Raw genomic sequence first — 17,296 nt, forward strand, 5'->3', positions numbered from 1 at the left:
TGGGAGGAGGAGAGAGCTAGAGCCAAGGCCCAGAGATCAGAACACGCATGGTGTGTAGTGGGACCAGCAGGCTGTCAGGGCAGAGCGAGGTGGAGGAGAAGCGTGGGGTGGGCGGTGAGGTCAGAGGGACAGTGGCTGGGACACCCAGGGACTTGTAGGTGTCGGTCATGGGCGAGAACAGTGATTTCTTTGCACCTGTGACAGGGAGTCATGGAAGGTTGTGAATTGGGAGCAAAGCGATCTAATTTCCATCTTCACGGGGTTTGGCCTGCATTTTGGCAGCCTGCACGCAGGAAAAGCCAGACAGGGATTCTTGCTAAGGGGACTCTGGTAGCTACATGCAAGCTCTGACGGTGGTGTTGCAGGCGCTTACCGCCGCCACCGTTCCATCCTGGGGACCTGCACCAGGCCCTCCCCGCTCTGGGCACTGTCACATGCAGCAAGGTCCACCCAGCCCAAACTGCATCCTTTCTCACCTGCAGAGAGGAAGCCCGTTCATCACAACCAGGGGCTCAGGCCCAGCAAGCTCCTTGTGTGGGCCCTGCCGTGACCCTGCGTCCCGGGGCTCGGCCCCAGCCGCTCTGCCTCGTCTCTGAGGACAGGGCAGGAGTGGCTGTCTTGTGCAGACACCACAGATCAGGCCTGACTCTCAGGGCTAGAAAGCTCCAGAAGTGGAATGATCAATCGGCACACCCAGAGCTGAGCCAACCGTGCAAGCCAGTGTTGGCTCGTGGGCTCACGGGAGGAGGGATTATAAAAGATCATAGCACACTGCCCTCTCTCAGCTCTCTCTGCAGTCGTGACAGGTGAGGCACATAGACACCTCTAGGGATGGCTGAGACAGGAGTGTTGGGACCAGCCCGGGAGTCCACCTATAGCTCAGTGACTTGACAACCACACAAACAAACACACACACACACACACACACACACACACACACGCAGAGTCCCCTACACAGAAATAGGTCCATCATTCATTTCTGCAGAGAGAGGGCCCCCAGACCAGGTATCGCCCCAAGGATTCCATCGTTAAGCCTCAACTTCCACCATGAAGTCTCACTTGGACCACCACACTGTGCACATATGTCGCCATGGCCACGCCTCACTCGGTGTGGTTTTCACTGAACATACAGAGCAGTGTATGACAATAAAGCTGCCTCCTGGTTACTCACGGTGCTTCACTGAATCAGAGGTAGAAATTTTGTGCCAATTGTAGAAAATCCTGCTTCTTGGGGGTAAATCATGACCACTTTCCATGTCTAGGTTCTTTGCATGAAGCATCCAGAAACGACATATGTGCAAATGCACTTCTTCATTGAGCCACACATAGACACAACCATGGCATCTTTCAACAAGTTTTTTATCTTCTTGCATACATCTCCCTCAATGCAAAATTAGCTTCGCAAAGAGAGAAGAGCATCTGTCTACCACGTCCAGTGCAAGCTCATTCTTTTTAGTTATGGGGATGACGGCAAACATGAGAGAAAGGCTAACAGAAGCCAAAATGACGGCTCAGGACTGCCAGGGCCTTTTAGATGTAATCAAAGAAAGAACTGGAAGTTAAAACATCCCTTGACAGAGGAGCCCGTCATGTCAGGGGAATCGGCAGCGAGTCTGTGCAGATTCATTTCCTCCTGGCATAAAATATCCCTTCTGATGATAAAGAAATCTGCTTGGAAGGAACTCCAGACAATCACAGAGCAGTTACAGGAGAGGTGCTGAGTGACAAACCACAACTTTGATGGCGACCAAAAAAAAAAAAAAAAAGAGAGAGAGAGAGAAAGCGAGCATCTCTGGATTCAACTTTGCCCTTCCCTGTCATCCTTCCAAAGCTAAATCCCCAACCCTCTCCTCATCTCTGCCAAAGAACTATAAGTCTCTCACAGCCTAGTATGAATTAAACTATAACCAGAAATCATTCCATTAGACTCTTCTAGAAGAGCCCTAATACTATTGAAAACTCAAAAGTTTTACTAAACTATTTATGACCAGAGGGCCGGACAACCAGATAATCTTAAACCAGATAAATCCCTAAAAAGAGGGAAGAAGGTTAAGATGAAGACATAGGATCAAGAATTCAGCCTGGCTCCATGGCGTTTTTCGGGACGTCTGCCATCTTTTGTATTAGGAACCAGGAATTCCCACAGCATGTCGTAGAGAACACAAATCCGGTGGTAAGACGCCCCAGCAGAAAAAGTTCTGGAATATTTAGGAAGATAGTGTGTTGTAGGCTGCATCTTGCCCTGGTGGAGAGAAGCCTGCAATAAAAGAATCTTAGTTAACTTTTGCTTTTGCAGTGTATATTCTTCAAGTTTATTGGGCCATGGAATGCTCTGTTCATGAAACACCGGAAACAGTATTTACTTACTTAAGTAAAAATTTAACAGTAAGTATTAGATGAAAGTATTTCCATCTAATTTTTAGCTGATGGTTCAAGACAAGAGCTGCCAACTATTTTTCACGTTCCAAAGTGGGATTCTAGATTGTCACTCTTCTTCCTCAAGGGCCAGGTAGTGAATACTTTAGGCTTCGTGGAGCCAGAGCTCACAATCTTTTTTTTGTTGTTGTTGTTTTTTTTTGTTTTTTTTTAGAAGGAGTTGACTACATTTAGACTACAGTTTGCCATCCCCTGTACTAGACCCTGATGCTGGTCTTACAGAAACGGGAAGGTCAACAGTTTTGTGACTCTTAGCCTATCCTTTGGAACCTCTAAAATGGTTAAAGTCAGAGAGACAGAGAAGTTGAAGATTGTAGATTTCTCTTTAGAGGAAGTCTTTGGAAGGTTGCGTGCCCCAACCCCAAAGAGAAATTGTTGAGGTGTGTTTTGATCATCTATTATTTTGGGAAGACCATCTCAAAACTTAACCTTCAATGATAATACTGTTTCTAATGATGCTTTGGATTGGGTAGTCGGGTAGATTTCTACTCCATGGGGTGTCGTCTGGGGTCAGTCATGTGGGCTACACTCACCTGGGATTCTGGCTGTAACTACAAGCCCAAGCAGGCCTCACACACAAGTCTGAGGTGGATGGATACGCTGGGCCTCCCTCCTTCTTTCTCTCCACATGGGCTCTCATTCATTGGTTTGATTCCAGCTCTATTACATGGCGGCTGGATCCTAAGAAAGCAATGGTGGAAACTGTAAGACGTCTTGTTGCCTGGGCTCTGAAACTCACAGAGTGTGACTTCTGCCCATTCTGTTGGTTGATGCAAGTCACAAGGACATCGCAGAGTCAAGGCGATGGAGAAATAGATTCCTTTCTATGGGAGGAGTGGTGTACACATGCAAAGGTGGGAGAAATTGTTGGTGGCCATATTTGGAGATAATCTACTACAGTCTTCCCTCTGGAAGTTTACAATTCTCCAGCAGGCAAAATACACCCACTCTCTCTCAAGATCCCCACAAAGCGTCATCCAATCTGGACATCCACTCAAGGCCCAGAGGCAGATGAGGTTCCTTAGATACATCTTTTCCTGACCCAGTGACTGAAGAACTAAAAGGATCTGCACCCGTCTTGTATCTACACACACCGAACGCAGAATGGTGAGACCGGGATAAGATCATTAAGAAGTGAGAAGAGGGGCGCCTGGGTGGCTTAGTCGGTTAGGCGTCCGACTTTCGCTTAGGTCATGGTCTCGCAGTTTGTGGGTTTGAGCCCCACGTCGGGCTCTGTGCTGACTGCCAGCTCGGAGCCTGGAGCCTGTTTCAGTCTGTGACTCCTTCTCTCTCTGACCCTCCCCTGCTCATGCTGTCTCTCTCTCTCTCCTAGAAAAAAAAAAAAAAAAAAAAGTGAGAAGAGAACAAATGGAAGGTGCATGGCAGCCAACGGGCCATGGTGACTTGAAATCCCACTAGGCATGTGCTGCCAGTAGAACTGATACTCATCTGAGTTCATATCCCACTTCTATTGCCAACCTCTGTGTCAGTATTCTATTGTTGAATAAGTGTTCAGCCCTACATCTAGTGTCTTAAAACAGCAGCAACTATTCACATGTTCATTATTATGCAACTGGGCAAAGCTTGGTGGGAACAGCTCATGTCCACTCCATGGGGTACTGGCTAAGTTGCTTCAGCAAGGGTTACAGGTTCCGAGCTGTTTTGCTAGCACCTCTGGCACCACAAAGACAGCCTGGAATGGCTGGGGGCTTGCTGGGCTTCTCTCTCCCCCTTGATGTCTCTCACCCGCCAAGGTCTCTCACTGAATCCAGCAGGGTGATCAGATGTCTACACGAGGTGATGGGCTTTTGGCTGCATTGTATTGGTCAAAGCAAGTCACAGAACAGCCTAGAATCAAAGAGAGGGGAAATAGACTCTACTTCTTGATGAGAGGAGATGCAAAGGGTTCTCAACTGTCCTTAATCCATCCTAGTCTGCCCTTTGGCCAGAAATAGCCCACATGTGAGGCACACTCTCTCCCTGGACTCCAAATTCTCATCTCATTTTGACATCAGGCTTTCAGCCCAGGTTCTTATGGTTTCAGTCAGGTCCAAAGGGCAGATGAAGACCCTCAGAAATAGCTCCTCAAGTTCAGTTTCCTCTGATTCACAGACTTGTGAACCAAAAAGACAACTTTCTTGCCTCCCCTCCCTCTGCCCAGCATACGATAGTGAGACAGCAATGAAATAGCCACAATAGACACCCCCATTCAAAATGGGAAGTAAAGAGAAGCACGTAGCAGTCACTGGTTCATAGAAAATCTGGAAATCCAGCTGGGCACATGCTTCCCCTTAACCGAGGGCACCTCACTAGGGAGGAATTCCCTAATCCACATTTTCCTTGGCTCTTGGTCTGCCCTCTGGGCTCTTAGCTCTACCCTCTGAGTCATCTTTCATTTTCTAGAAGAAATGGCCCATATCTGCAGCAGAGTAGCTTTCTCAACTTGCTTCTTAACTATGGAAAGTTGAGATTCCAGAGACTTCTTTTCCACTTGAACTGTGTCTCTGAGTCCAGGCTACTGGCTCTATCACCAAACACTTTCCTTAAAAACATTGTACGTTTTCCATGAATCGTATTGGCATTTACTCTGTGCCTGTGAAGACCCAGCCATAGTTCCTTCCATATCAGAGTTCTTCTACTTTGAACATGGCGGGCTGTGTGGGAAAACGCCCTTAAGATTTTTAAAACCCTTTGTCTACTTGAGAGGGTCTATGAAGAACAATTTTAAACATTTCAAAAAATCTGAAAAGAGGTTTTACAGCCTTGACATGATCTTTGTCCTGAGGCCATATATTATGGGCAGGAACCCCCCCACCCCCACCCCGCACCGTGTTCTATCTTTATCCTGAGACTATTTCTTACTTTGAGAAGTGTTTGCAGATTGGAGAGACTCTCCTGGGCCCTCAGTTCCTCAAAATTCTGATCAGTTCCTTCTTTAAATTATCCCTCTCTTGCAATCCCTTGTTATATATCGCTAAAAGAAGCCAGCTGTCCCTTTCAACATTCTGCCTGAAAATCTCCTTAGAGGACCCACGCATTCATGAGGTATGTGTTCATCGTCTGTACCACTGGAGGGAACAGAGTTGCTAAAAGTTTCGCTGCTAACATAAAAGGACCCCCTTTCTGTCACCTCCAGGAGCAAGTATCTCTCTGATCTTATGGTCTCCTCCCCACCCTCCCGGCTCCACCTGCCACCAAGTCCCAAAGCCAATGTCCTGCCTTTTAGGTTTGGTTACAGCAGCACCCACTTCTAGGTGCCAATTTCTATGTCAGTTTTCTAATGTTGTAATTAGTGGCTTAAAACAGCAATGTATGATGTCTCATGACTCTGTGGGTCAGTTGAGCTTTGCTGGGAAGTTCTGTTCCACAGGGCATCAGCCCTTCATGCCTCACCCCGAGAGCTGGGGAAGTTGGCATGGCGGGGGGCAGCCGGCCCTCTCTTTTCTCGTGTGGTGTCTCATTACTCGGCAGTCTAGCCTGAGCTTCTGTCCATGGTGGCTGGATCCCAGAAGAGCAAGGGTGACTCCACACGGTGTCTTCGGGGCCAGGTTCCAACATTTGCACAATTTTTTAAGAAAAAAGTGTATTTATTTATTTTGAGAGAGAGAGTGTGTGTCGGAAGGGGAGAGAGAGAGGGAGGGAGAGAACCCAAGCAGGCTCCACTCTGTCAGCGCAGAACCCAATGCAGGACTCGATCTCAAGAACCATGAGACCATGGCCTGAGCTGAAATCAAGAGTCAGATGCTTAGCCAACTGAGCAACCCAGGCGCCCCCAAAATGTATACAATTTGTTTGTGCCATTTCAACTGGTCAAAGTAAGTCATATGCTCATCCCCACACGTCAAAGGAGCAGAAGAACAGACTATCTCTTGCTGAGATCAACAGCATGTACAGGTGGGAGGGGCTATTTGTGGCTCTTTGCAGATTAACCCACCATGGAGGGCTTGAGAAGCTCCAAGCAGATGGGTGGGAAAAGTTGGCCCAAGTATCCTGGATACTTATGGGCCTGCGGATTGCTGTCTGCTATACTGAAATGGCCAGAGGCAGAGAGCACAGGACTCTGACCGGCAAGTCACTGTACTCCCAACTACAGAAAGTCTCATGCTGTCCAGGGAGTTTATTTCACACAGGAGAACGAACAAGCATGAGATCATCTTAGATCCTGCCATTGGCCATGGCCTGGAAGGGTGAAAAGGCCTCGGCAGACCCCTGCTGGAGGGGTCGAGGATCAGGAGGGGACTGTCCTTCCTGAGAGGCATCACCCGCATAAGGGGGTGGAGTCACCAGCAGTGCGCATGGCCAAAGGACCCACATAAGGGTCTCCTGAAAGACAGCTTTGAACCTCTGCCAAACTCAGGAAGAGCCAACATCCGTTCCCAGGAGTAACAGAGAGGTAAGAAGTTCCCTGCCCCCTCCTGTTCAATTCCTAGCAAGTCAGGGATGAGCAGTAAAAGTGAAAAGCAAGGAGCCAGAAAAAGGTGGGCCCTGTCCCCCCTTTCCCGCATCGCACTCTAGCCAGAGGAGGGGTAAAAGTTTGCCTCTGAGTCAAGCCTGGAGTTTTGATTATTAAATAAAAGTGGACATGCTAGTTACTGAACTGGCAGATTTGAGGTGACTACCAGTCACCTATGAGTGGGACAATTTCCTCTAGGAGCAGGACAGGGTCTAGCCCCGTGGCATCAGGTTGGGGTGGGGGGAGAAAAATTGCTTTCTCGTTATACCTGCTCCATCGATGTGACAGTTACAAGTCTATTTCCATCCCAGGAGACAGTGCTTGGGAAAGATTCTTAATGATAATCAGCAAGGACACACTGGAGCCTCATTACACCGGCGGGTCCTGGTTCACAGAGGGATGGACGTGCTCATTTCTGGCCTCATTTAGGAGACTATTCCTGCCGCCCCCTCTGTCCCCTGGACAAGGTACTGGACCAGCTCATTGGTCCTACATGGCTCTGGTGCGATGTGGCATCTCATAGCACAGGATTTGGGGGCAGAAAGACCTAAGTTTAAATCCTAATGGTGGGGCGTCTGGGTGGCCCCCTCAGTTAAATGTCCAACTCTTGCTCTCAACTCAGGTCTTGATCTCAGAGTCATGAGTTCAAACCCCACATTGGGTTCTGCGCTGGGCGTCAAGTCCACTTAAAAGAAAAAATCCTGGGGCGCCTGGGTGGCTCAGTCGGTTGAGCATCTGACTTCGGCTCAGGTCATGATCTCACGGTTCTTGGGTTTGAGCGTTAGGCTCTGTGCTGACAGGCAGTTCAGACCCTCCCCAGTTCACGCTCTCTCTCTCTCTAAAAAATAAATAAATAAATAAATAAACAAATAGCCATTCATAAAAAAGAAAAAATCCTGATGCTGCCTTTTGTTAGTCATGGGATTGGGCATAGTTCACTTAATTTCTCTGCACTTGAGTTTTCTCATCCATAAAGTGGGGATCAAATGCCTCCCTGACAAGGTTATTAATAAGAATTTAACAAGGTTAGGGGCTCCTGGGTGGCTCAGTCGGTTGGGCGTCCAACTTTGCTTCAGGTCTTGATCTTGCAGTTTGTGAGTTCAAGCCCCATGTTGGGCTCTGGGCTGATGGCTCAGAGCCTGGAGCCTGCTTCAGATTCTGTGTCTCCCTTTCTGCCCCTTCACTACTTGCACTCTGTCTCTCTCGCAAAATAAATAAGCATAAAAAATTTTAGTCAAAAATAAATACAAATTAAAACAGTTTTGGGATGAGCACTAGATGTTGTATATAAACCAACTTGACAATAAATTATATTCATAAAAAATTTTAATGAGAAGCATGGGGTATGAGCCTTGTTATTCCCAATGCCCAGAGCTTATCTGAGAGGTAACAGCAGCTGGCTGTCTTGCGTGTATGTCATGGCCATTCGGTGGATGAAGCTCCCTGACCTTGAGAACACCCTGCTGTCATACATGTGACCCTCCAGTGGCCATATGGGTACATGGTCTTGACCCTCCAAGATGAACGGCCGAGGGATGGAAGAGTAGATACCCTTACTACTCACTAGTGTAGTAGTAGTCACAGGGAAGAACTGCATTTCCTGCTTCTTGAAGTCAGATGGGGCCATGTAACCAGCTTTGGCCAATGAAATGGGTGTCCCTTTTACGGGAAAGAGTTTAAGGGCCATGGTAGTATTCTCCATGCCCTGTGTTCCTCTAATGTGGCAACCAATAGGCCTGTGTTCTGGATGGTGCAGTCACGGGCAGTGGGACCTCCCCCAGCCTGAGTCGCTGAGTTGTCATGAGGAGATCTGTGCCCTGGAAAGCTGTCTGGCCCTCAGTACCCCGTAGACCCTTTGGATTGAATGCTATTTGAAGTATGTTCAGATCAAGCAACACATGCTAAGGACAAACTATGCATAAGACTCTGGGCTTTGCACTTTGCAAATGCCTCCCTTCGACCTCCATCCATCCATCCATTCATTCATTGAAACCAACATATGCCAGGTCCTGTGCTACATCCTGGGGAGTCAGCAATGCATAGAACGCACTCGTCACCCTCAGCGAGCTCATGATCTAATCTGGGCAACAAATGTGTAATCACAACAACAAGAAGAAAAAGAAGAGTCTGATACTTAAGGAGCATTTTCCGCTGTGCTAAGCAATTTACACGCCCCATCTTGCCTCCTTCTAACAAGGAGCCTGGGAAGTAGGGTGTTGGTCAGCGCTTTGCTTATCTCTTGCTGTGTCATGAGTCCCTCCCCAACACAGTGGCTCAACACAGCCGTCCTCTTCCCATCCCTCCAGGGCTGTCATCTGAATGGGACTCAGCCGTACGGTTTGGCAGGTGCACCAGGGGCTGGGCTGGGCCAGGACAGCAGGAAGCTGGGGTTCCCTCTCTCTGCGTGGGGGCTGGACCTCTCCCTCGTCATGCGGCGCCTCCACGCTGTCTCCCCCTCAGGGCAGACCTACAGGGCAGCCCAGGGCTTGCGAGAGCACGAAACCGCCAGGCCTTCTTCAGGCGTGAGCCCAGAGCTGGCACAGCGTTCCTTCCAGCCCATTCCATGATGAACGCAAGCTGCAAGCCCCGCCCTGTCGTCCAGAGGGACGATAACACAAGGACATGAATAGTAAGAAGCATAGTTCGTCAGGAACCACTCATCCAACAGACCATCGGGATTCCTCCGTCACGAGGGAAATCCACTTGGCTTATGCTAACTTAGGCTTCAAAGAAAAGATGGGGGTGGGGGATTTATTGGCTTTTGTAACTGGAAGCCAAGGTGTGCCTCTGTTTTCAGGAACAATTGGATCAAGGGGCACGTAGGATGTATTCAAGGCTCCATCTTCCTCTCTTTTCCTCAGATAGGCTCTCTCTCTGCGGTGGCTAAGATGGCTGCCTCCCTTCTAGAACTATAACATACTCTGCAACCTGTGTGTGAAGAGACAGTCTTTTTTCATTTTCTTGCACAAAGTTCCAGACAGATCTGGATTAGCTTGGCTGGAGCTTCGTGCCCATCTTTAAAACCAATCGCTGTGACCAGGGGATGGAGCACTTTTCTTGGCCAGGTCTGGACACATGTCAACTGCTGTAGCTCTCTCAAGTCACATGGAATAGATTCCTTATTCTAAAACACAGGGAAGGGAAGGGACGGAGGGAGGGAAGGAATGGGGGAGGGAGAGGAAGGGAAAGAGAGAGAGAGAGAGAGAGAGAGAGAGAAAGAAAGAAAGAAAGAAAGAAAGAAAGAAAGAAAGAAAGAAGAGAAAGAAAGAAAGAAAGAAAGAAAGAAAGAAAGAAAGAAAGAAAGAAAGAAGAGAAAGAAAGAAAGAAAGAAAGAAAGAAAGAAAGAAAGAAAGAAAGGGAGGGAGGGAGGGAGAGAGGAGAGAGAGAAAAAGAGGAAGGAAAGAAGGAAGGAAAGAAGGAAGGAAGGGAGGGAGGGAGGAAGGAGGGAGAAGGGAGGGAGAGAGGGAAGAAGGAGGGAGGGAAGAAGGAGGGAGGGAGGGAGGTAGGAGGGAGGGAGGGAGAAAGAGAGGGGGAGGGAAGAAAAGGAAGGCTCTGTTATCAGAGAGACTTAGGAAATGCTGGGGAGACAGGTAGTATGAACATTCTGATGTTCAAAAATAGTGAAGGGATCTGTCCAAGTTCACAAAAACCAGAAGATGCCAGAGCCAAGACCAGAATCTGGGTCTTATAGGAGCCAAAATGCCTGTGCTCTGTGGCCAAATTCTGCAACAGTGTTTGCAAACAAACAGTGACAAGACAGTGTAACGTGACCAATGACAGAGGACCAGCCGCGGTGCAGAAGCAAGGGAGCAGCGCTATTTGCTGGGCAGTGGTGGGGTGATGAATCAGGGAGGACTTCCCAGGGGAAGCGACAACAATGCCTCGGGAACCTGTAGGATCTTGGGAGATATATACATATCACATATATACACATATCACATATATACACATATCACATATATACATATCACATATACACACATCACATACATACACATCACATATACATACATCACATATACACACATCACACATATATACATATCACATATATACATATCATATATATACACATATCACACATATACATATCACATATATACATATCATATATACACATATCACATATATACATATCACGTATATACATATCACATATATACATATCACATATATACATATCACATATATACATATCACATATAGCAATTTATCAAATGTATTGATAGCTGTTTCTTCAATGAGTGGAGACTCAAAGTAGATTGTCACATACTTGGTTCAGGAATTATTTTGATGTTGTAAAGGAGGCTTTATACTAAAGAAGACCGAGAGATATTGATCTCAAAAGCGTGTTGCCAAGGGGCTGCTTCTAAAACCGAGGCAGGCGAGGGCAGCAGAACTGGCCAGGGGTGCTCACTGCTCCCCACAAAGGCCCCTGGAGGCCCCTGGAGGGTTTTCAGTGGGGAAAAAGGGTTGATTGAGACCAAGTGAAGGTCAGTTGGAGGGGCTGATTTTGTGGGTGGATTTGATTTTGCCCATCAGAGGCTGCCGTGGTGAGGGCCGAGAGAGTAGCAGATACAAAGCACGGGCTCTGGGGCTGACTCTCTGGGTTCAAATCCCAGCTCGGCCACTTAACTGCTGTGTGACTTTGGGCAGGTTACTTAACCTCTCTGGTGCCTTTGCATGCCTAGCTATACAATGGAAACGAGGGCTGCTTTAGAGGATAAATGAGTTGAAACACGCAAAGTGGTTGGAATTCTGTCCGGCGTTAACACCACGTGAGAATATTACCATCTCATATGTGCGTATATGACGATATGGGTATTTACTATTCTGGCCCAAGAAGGACGGGGCGGTGGCCTAGACTGGAGACCACAGGGACCTGGTGAAGAAATGCTTGGAGGTGTACACATATTCACATACATGTACAATGTTACACGTACCCACCTTTGTTCCAGGTACCGCGTACACTTTCTGAATTGTAATCGGTCTGTTTATTCCCTGAAGGCGGAAAACCCTCTCCCCGGTGTTTCGCTCAGTGAAGGCCTGAGACCCCAGACTGATCTCCCCTCATGGAGAGAAAGCCTCTGGGGTCTGTCTTGTCTAATGCAGTGGCTGAGGATCTGGACAAACACCAAGAAAACTCCTTTCTTCAGCCCAGGGCGGGTGGGCGGCTGGTAGACCTCCGAGGATCCGTCACGGGAGACAGGTGAGATCTGAGCGGGGGCTTGGATCTCCTATTTCCTCAGAGCCTGAGAGTCAAGAACCACAGGGCACAGGCCAGGAGGGCTGCGGGGGGAGGAGTGAATGTTCTCCAGAGCAGGGTCAGCTCCCCTCAGCCCCCGACTCGGCATCTGTGGGGCTCGGGGGACCGAGGGGCCCCACCTCTGCCTTTACGGCTTCTCTAAGCAAGATGCCTCTTCCGTCTCCCCAATAAGGAAACTGAGGTCTGGAGAGGTGATTGCAGAAGGTGCGAGAGGGAAGTAAGAGCGAACCAGGCCCTGTACTGGGGGCTGAACTGATCATCTCAGGTAGAAGCTGCTCACGGGGGTGGACTGTGCCCATTTGGCAGGTGCAGACATGGAGCTCGGGGAGCTGGAGCACTTTCCTTGGGTTCTGAGGGACACCTGAGACTTTCATTTCACTCCTGCCCTGGAGTTCGGAGTCTGGGGTTGCTCCGGCCTCCTCAGCGGGAAGCGGGGGGTGGTCCCTGCCTACGTTCTTGCTCCAGCATCACTCAGCAGTGAGATCTGACTTTCACTCTGCCCTGGAGACTAATCCTGGTCACACCCCTCCTTCTCACCCACAGAGCATGGTCACACCCCTCCCCGCTCACCTGCAGAGCATGGGAGGGGTCTTGGCCCACACCTGCGTTCTGACGGAATTCAAGTTGGGGCATCACAGGGGCGCCTGGGTGGCTCAGTCGGTTAAGCGTCCGACTTCGGCTCAGGTCATGATCTCATGGTGTGTGAGTTCGAGCCCCGCGTTGGACTCTGTGCTGACAGCCAGCTCAGAGCCTGGAGCCTGCTTCGGATTCTGTCTCCCTCTCTCTCTGCCCCTCCCCTGCTTACACTCTCTCTCAAAGATAAATAAACTTAAAAAAAATTTTTTTAAAGGGGGGGCATCCCTTCCTGCCTCTGGGCTCTCCTGCCCCTTGCCTACTCACCCCTCCACCAGCAAGACCCAGCACCAGCCATGCCGAGAGGAATGGAATCCTCCACATTTGCTTGTCTGAAAATCATCGCAAGAATGTGGGTAGGAGACTGGGATCCCCGGAAGCTCTCCTACGGAAGAATCTGTCCAGAAGCCAGCAAAGAGTTGAGAATATTTGTATTCCTGCTGCATGGCCTTATTCTCCCCCACAGTGCATGTATCACACAAGCCAGAAGTCATGCCAATAAGCTCTGTACCTGCAGTTAACCGGCATCTCGTGCGACCTGCTCTCCCCATCAGTTCACCCAATCAGCGTGTTCATTCTGTCCTCACCCCACTTGAGGGAAAAACTTTCACGATTTACAGACGTGGAAAAGGAGGCTCAGAGAGGGTGAGTGTTCGGCCTCATCACACAGCCAGAGCTAGCAGCTCAACCGAAGTGTCACCTCCTGTCTACAAGGTGACAGCAGCAGTCATCACTGTCCCCACACGCTCGGCCCGCGACGCACCTCCTCGTGGCCCCAGCAACCCTGGCTCACCCCCTCCTGTGCCACGGCCACCCTCCCTCCCAGACGTCATTCTGCCCCTTCGATCATCATAACGCTAGTGGGATGGTTTGGAAATATTCAGAAAAGGCTGAAACATTGGGAAAATCAAGAACAATATAATAATAATAAGGAAGAGGAGACGTTAAAAATCTCACTGGATGCCTTGACACAGAAGTCTATAAAGAAAACATTATCTTCATTGCTTGGGTGTGAAACAGATGTTCCGGAAGGTTCAGCATTTTGCCCCAAGGGTCACCAAGTCAGGTTTTGAACCCAGGCCAATGTGGCACCGAGATCTATGATGTAAGTTTCTTTCCATCCAGCTCCCACGCGTCCCTGCCCTCAACGGGCTCACAGCTAGGGGTAAGTGCTCTATAGGGATGATTACAGAGAATGCGGAGAACATGTGGGTGGCAGGAAATCGGGGAGAAAGAATCAAGGAGGGCTTCTGGAAAGAAGAGGTGCCTGAGCCGAGCCTGCAAGAGAGAAAAAGCAAGAAAACAACCTGAGGAGGAAACATGGTCACTTCTGGCCATTTCTACCAGCCCTGGTGACAGTGGAGTCTGGGCCACCCCTCGAGGCACAATGAAGGTAATGTTTCCCTGAGTGTGTGGCACACAACCCAACCGTCATCTGCCATTTTGTCACCTACGAGACTCACTAATAATCTTGTGAAGATAGACACTAACGCGCACGGAACAGACATTAACTATGTTAAAGTGAATGACTCGGCAATATTTAATAACCACCACCTCTAGCTAGCTCTGAAACATGTTGTCACCCCATATTAAAACCACTCGCCATTGGGGCGCCTGGGTGGCTCTGTCAAATGGCCGACCTTGGCTCAAGTCATGATCTCACAGTTCGTGGGTTCGAGCCCCGCGTTGGGCTCTGTGCTGACAGCTCAGAGCCTGGAGCCTGCTTCAGATTCTTGTCTCCCTTTCTCTCTACCCCTCCGCTGCTCACGCTCTCTCTCTCTGTCTCTCAAAAATGAGTCAATGTTAAAAAAAAGAAAAACAACAACGCTTGCCCATGAAGCAGACACTCCCTACGCCTGCCTCTCTCCAGCCCTGCAGCCACCAGCCCATTCTGTCCCTGTAGATTCACCTGTGCTGCACATTTCATATAAACGCACTCATGCAATTTGTGACCTTTGGCGCCTAGCTTCTCTTACTATCATGTTTTCAAGGTTTCCCTTCATATTTTATAACTTTTCTAGGTGAGGAGGAGCCAGCAGAGCTCAGACTGTGGTCTAAATATGACCCAGTGCCTCCTGCCCAAGCCTGGCTCTTCCCTTAGACATGGCCCCCCATCCTCCAGGAGCCCGGAAGGCACCCACAGGGCCAGGCGTGGGTCCGCACTCAGCCATCTCCCTGACTCGGCCTGCCCCTGTGAGCCTCAGGCTTCCCGTCTGTAAAATGGGCGGTTGACAATGGCAGATATACACAACTCTCCCGGACTGTACGCTGGTAAAGGGCTAGGATGGCACACTTTGTTCGGTGCTCTTCTCACAGCTTTTCAAAAAAGCAATGTAAGGGGAAAAAACAAACAAAATGAGGTCATTGAATCCATCAATGGCTCACGGAGGACCCTTCAATCCTCTAGACCAACAAGATGAAGGGCTCATGACTGAGAGTCAGGAAGAAGAAAGGAAAGGAGCAAGAAGCCAAGAAGTGGGGGGTAGTGGGGAGGGGGGGAAGAGGGAAACAGAGGGAGGGGAAAAGAGAGGGAGAGAAATAGGGAAGAGAGAGAAGGTGGGAAGAAGAGCAAGCGGATAGGGAGGGGGAGAGAGAGAAGTAGGGGAGAGAGACAGGGAAATGGGGAGGGGAGGGGGAGAGACAGAGGGAAATGGGGACGAGGGGGGGAGAGATAGAGAGAGGGGCAGGGGAGGGGAAGGGAGGAGGGAGGCGGGAGGAGGAAGGAGGGAGGAGGGAGGAGAGAGGGAGAGATAGAGGGAGGCACAGGGGAGTGGGAGGGAGGTGGAAAGGGAAGGGGAGGGAGAGGGAGAGAGAGGGAGGGCCCTCCCACGGTCCCAGCCTGCTGTCCTTCTCTGCCTCCCTTTGCCCGTGTGTTAACGGCCCAATTCTCATCATCGTCATTCTCCAAAGCTCAGTTCTGACCCCCAGCGGGACCTGTGACCTGCGGGTGAGTCCACAACCCTAGAGCGAGATGGGCACCGCCGGGTTTCCTAACTGACTCAGCTTCTGTCATTTCAACTTTTGTTTTTCAAGAGAATTCGACCCAGAATCAGGAGGAAAGCAATAAATATTTGATAAGAAAAAGCAACGGTTCAGCCGCGTCCTTAAAACACACTGGTCGCATCACCAAGGACTTTCACACTAGGTGACAATGTCAGGCCTCCCCCCGTCAGCCGAAGGGACGCCAGGACATATGGGGACCAGGCATTCTAGATTTGCCTAACCTGGTTTCAAATATCCAGTTCCCCGTTCCCCAGAGCACCCGCTCTCATCAGAATACGAGCCGCAATTTCAGGTCAGGAGGAAGTGAGAGCGCCGTGGAGGAGCCTGGAGCCTCAAGGGGAGACCACATCCCGAAAGACTAATTATACACCAGCCGTTGCCCCTCAAATGCAGGTGAATAAATGGATTTAGACAGCATTGTAAGTAGCAGCCCAAAAATGTTTTCGAGAACAACCACTGTCTACCTACTACCAAAAATAAAAACATCAGCTTGATTTATTCTCCTTGGAGGCTCTCCGAGAGAGCTGGATGCCCGTGTTCGTGCCTCCAAGTCCCAGCTGGAAAGGCGGCTGGAAACAGAGGATGCACAGAGTAATGGGGCCATTCGTAGGCATGGAGGTAAACGCAAGCTCTAGGAGGGGTATGAGGTTAGGGGGAAGAAACCCCGGAGAGCTTCCAGTAAGTGGGGGCAGTCAAGCTGAGTCACCAAGGGTGACCCCCAGGAGGGCGGCCCCCAGGAGCCAGAAGGCAGAAGCCTCCAGAAAGGATGACATGGTTGTGCTCAGGGAGAGATGGGTCATTGGTAGTTCCCTCTCACCTTGAGATTCTCTATTTCCATTGCTTCTCTAAAAAGTACATGTCATTTAAAATTTTTTTTAGTGTTTATTTATTTTTGAGACAGAGTGTGACTGGGGGAGGGGCAGAGAGAGAGAGGGAGATACAGAATCCGAAGCAGGCTCCAGGCTCTGAGCTGTTGGCACAGAGCCTGACTCGGGGCTCGAACCCACAAACTGAGAGATCATGACCTGAGCCGAAGTCGGACGCTTAACCGACTGAACCACCCAGGTGCCTCTATGTCACTTTTTAAATTAAAAAATTTTTTAACATTTTTGTCATTTTATTTTATACTTATGACTGACAGTAGAGGGTTATAATCTGTTATTCTGACAGATTTTTGAGGGTCATTTCTCCATGGACTGTTAAGATGGTGTTGGAAGGCCATGGTCATGGTCTGACACTACCATGCCAGGCAAGGACGGCCCGCAGCTGGGAACAGTGCCTGCTTCAGGGAAAAGTAACTTCGATAAAACTATGTCGCTGAGTGTTAAACCAATTTGGAAATAATCTACATACCTAGGTGCTAAAATGTCCCTTCTTCCTACTTACTCTCAAAAGAAAAAAAAAGTTATATAAAAAAATTTAAAAGAGATGGAAAGGTAGCCATTTCAAAGGACCTGGAGAATTGTCACAAGTCCCGCCTCGGTGTCACAATTTCCCCCTTCTGT

The sequence above is a fragment of the Hyaena hyaena genome, unplaced genomic scaffold (assembly GCF_003009895.1).
Source record: "Hyaena hyaena isolate Hyena2069 unplaced genomic scaffold, ASM300989v1 scaffold_280, whole genome shotgun sequence".
Lineage (NCBI taxonomy): Eukaryota > Metazoa > Chordata > Mammalia > Carnivora > Hyaenidae > Hyaena > Hyaena hyaena.